The sequence below is a fragment of the Halyomorpha halys genome, unplaced genomic scaffold (assembly GCF_000696795.3).
Source record: "Halyomorpha halys isolate HHAL.00 unplaced genomic scaffold, Hhal_1.1 Scaffold845.1, whole genome shotgun sequence".
In the NCBI taxonomy this organism is placed as follows: domain Eukaryota; kingdom Metazoa; phylum Arthropoda; class Insecta; order Hemiptera; family Pentatomidae; genus Halyomorpha; species Halyomorpha halys.
The window spans coordinates 119,156-122,679 of NW_027114882.1; the positions used below are offsets into that span (position 1 = coordinate 119,156).

A 3,524-nucleotide genomic window follows, 5' to 3' on the forward strand; every position below is an offset into this window, starting at 1 on the left:
TTTTAGTGGAGCCCCAAAGCTCAACTCCATGTGTCCATATTGGCCTTATTACAGTCATGTAGATCAGTCTTTTGTAATGTGTTGGAAGTTGAGACCGTTTGTCTAGTAAGTACTGTAATAGTCGAAATTGACGTGCAGTTTCCTGTCTTTTCAGTCTGGTGTGAGGATATACGTGAAGTTCTAGTTCAAAATGCATATTGTCCATTCTGGAAAAAATTCCTTTTGACTTTGACGAAAAATTTAATAAGGAATGTACGTTTTAAAATGAACAGTTTAGATCTTTGAATATCATTGAAATAAAGCACTAGTATCTAAAAACTTGTTTTTCAAAATATTTTGTACTTTAAGGTGATATATCATGGAGTGGTTACAATTAGCAATTCATGATGCATAACATTTATTCAATAGCTCCACATTAAAACATTTCAACTTACTTGTTTCTAGATCTTTGTCGTTATATAGCAATATAGGAATTACAAAAAGTCGACCAGGAGATAGGAGGATTAAATACTTTATTGATAATTCATTGTTAATAGCAGTTAATAATTAATGTACTAATAACCGAGTGGTAAAATATTGATTAGTTGAGCTAAATTTGTCATGTTTTAGGTCCATAAATAATTCTATTTATAATTTGGTATTTTTATATTAATTAAAATTAATTTTAAGGGAAGCCACTTTCATTATCTCTAAATTGTTCAAACCATAATGTTTAAAATTCATATTTGTTAATAAACATCGATTCTAATCATGCATTTATTCATGTTAATATAAAAATCCGGTTAAATAAATGAACAGAGCCTAGAGTTTTATGTTCTTTAGCAATGCTATGTTGAAGAAACAATAAACATTTCTTCAAAACTTCCTCAGGAAAGTGTTTATTAATGTCTTGCTAAATGTTCAGAGTCTCTTTAATTCTTTTCTACTCCTTATTGTTTATAACATTTACGTTAATGCTATAATATCACTATTAAACATTTTGCACCACCTGTGTCAACGTCCTTCAGTTATTCATATTTTTAAATTGATGAGGTATTTTTCCATCCACTCTTTCTAATTTTACATTCCTTGATTTTTTCTGTCATGACAGCTTCCTATCAAAGATATTGCTAGTGAAGTTTTATATTGTTTGTTTTGTTCGAATTCTTTTTTGGTCCTCCTATCTAATTATATTTTTGTTATGTTTTACTTCTACGGAATACATAGTTTATTATATTGTAGGAAGATTGTCCGGATGGTGGTAAATAAAGGTATCAAAACACTACAAGAAAATTATTTATTGTTAAACAACTTTTCGCCCCACTTCGTAGGGCTTCATCAGGGTTGTTGAAACAAAGATGACAACTCAGGTGAATTTATTGAAGGAAATTAATTAAATCTGCTTCGAATTAAGGACATTAAGTATTATTGTTAAAATACACATTCATACAATATTTACAGAAATATAAGAAAACAAATTTTAATAATAACAATTAAATTAAAAATAATAATATTAAAAAAATATAAAAATAAAAGATAATTCTATCTTGAATTGTATAAATACAAATATCAATCTAAATAAAAAAATTAATAAAATAAATAACTCCAGTAATGAGAGATGAGGAGATAAATTTATAGCTTGTTTACATATATTATTATTACTGTAGGTTATCTTTACCCACACATATGCATGTGATGGTAGAAAAGCGTATTCTTAGTAAAACATTTAATTAGGGAAAACGGAATTAGAAATCTTATTCAGACCCCCCCCCCCTCCGAACGAATTCAATTTAATTTTAAGGCAATTATAAAGGCACTGCAACCTAAAACCTCTGTTGGCCGAGTAGACCCACGGCTATTACCTTAAAAACGAGTTAAGCAATTAGACGATTCCCCATCTTCACTTTCAAATAGTCAACTTTATTTCCTACTCTCAGTCCCCTCAACATCCCAATGGAGTAGAAGAGTTCAGTGATAAGCTGACCCTCCGGGAGTCGGAGAGAAGAATGAGCAAGCAAAATTAGAAACATTACTATCTCACAAGAAGAAATGTAACTGATTTATGTCAATATGTTAATAAAAAAAAAAAATGACGATGTAAAATGATGTCTCATCAAATTCAATATTTCAAAGGACTATAATATTTTAATACTTACCAATACTTAATAATCTCTTTTGGGCATTCTCTAAGCTTGTTTAATCCCATTCGATTTCTTCAAAAAAAGCCTCAGTTTAGTTATTTGTTTCAAAGAAGAAACATGACAGTGTCTTACGAAATTCTCTTAATTTTAGAGAAAACATTTCTCAGCCACTGAACCAACTCATGAAATCATTAAATATGAAGGGGGAGGTGTCCTTGACCAGCGCACTGCGCGGCGTTGGTTAAAAAAAATCTAGTGGAGATAAGACGTTGAAAATAATGAAGGGCTCTGGGCGACCATTAATGGATATTGCTGAGGTTCTGCAGGAAGATGTTAAGTCAAATCCGTCTTCAAGTACTCGCGAACTTGCCAGGGAGTGTGGTGTATCGAAAGATACTGTTCGTCGCCATCTACTCTCCATGCGGAAGGTGAAAAAGAGCAGTGGACTGGCCCCTCACGAACTTATTCCTCAGCAATCAGCTAAGAGGTTAGAAATTTGTGAAAAAAAGTTTTAAAAACATCACAGGTTCAAACTTTTGCCTCATCTTCCATATAGTCCAGACCTCGCACTATCGGATTACTACTTGTTTCTGTCAATTTCCTTTTAGAAAAAAAAATGTGATAATTTTTCAGAAGTTGAAATTGTGGAACAGTTCTTTGACAGCCATTCCATAGTATCAGCGTGGTATCGAGCGATTGGCTAATGAGGGTAGATAACAATGGATTATACTTTGAGTAATAATTGTATATTATATCAAAGAAATAATAATTCTAATATTTGGTTGAAAACTGTCTTTTTTTTATACTCTCTATTAGTTTATTGTGTAATAACTAAAATAATAGCAATAGATTTAAATATATTTGTTCGCATTATATAGTTCACTAAATAAATATCAAGACCTGTTCTATAGTCATGATTAAGTTCATACTCTGGCTTTACCCCAGAATTCAGCCATTGTACAACTCTCCAAAACTTAATAAAAGATCGTTGTACCAATACTTCAACAGTTAGTCAAAATTGTATGCGCGGTGGAACCTGTAGTCAATCAGGAAATAGTTTTCTTTAAAAACTAAAATGTGATACGTACACTGAAAAAAAATATAATAGTACTTCGAAATATATATTTTCAATCAAAAATTAAGTTTAAAAAAAAACAAAAACAGAAATGGGAACTTCACTGTATTAAGAAGCGGTCTAGATACTGACGAATTTTCCCAAACCAATAATAAGTTTCTGGCCCTCCAATGAAATTTCTATAAAAAATCGGTATTAGCAACTTTGAAAGTCCAGCGAACACTAACTAAATCGAAGAAATCCGCATCCCTTCCCAATTCAGAATATAAAAAATGTATAATCTAAATTAAATTCAGCATACGAGTATATACGACAGCCAGATTGCTAAT

The 3,524-nt window shown here is 31.0% G+C and overlaps 1 protein-coding gene across 1 annotated transcript in view; it reads right to left on the reverse strand.

Annotated features, from left to right (window-relative positions):
- LOC106686599 (limbic system-associated membrane protein-like) overlaps positions 1 to 3,524 on the reverse strand; it is a 222,716-nt gene that overhangs the window by 83,758 nt on the left and 135,434 nt on the right. The gene's annotated exons all lie outside the window — the stretch shown is intronic.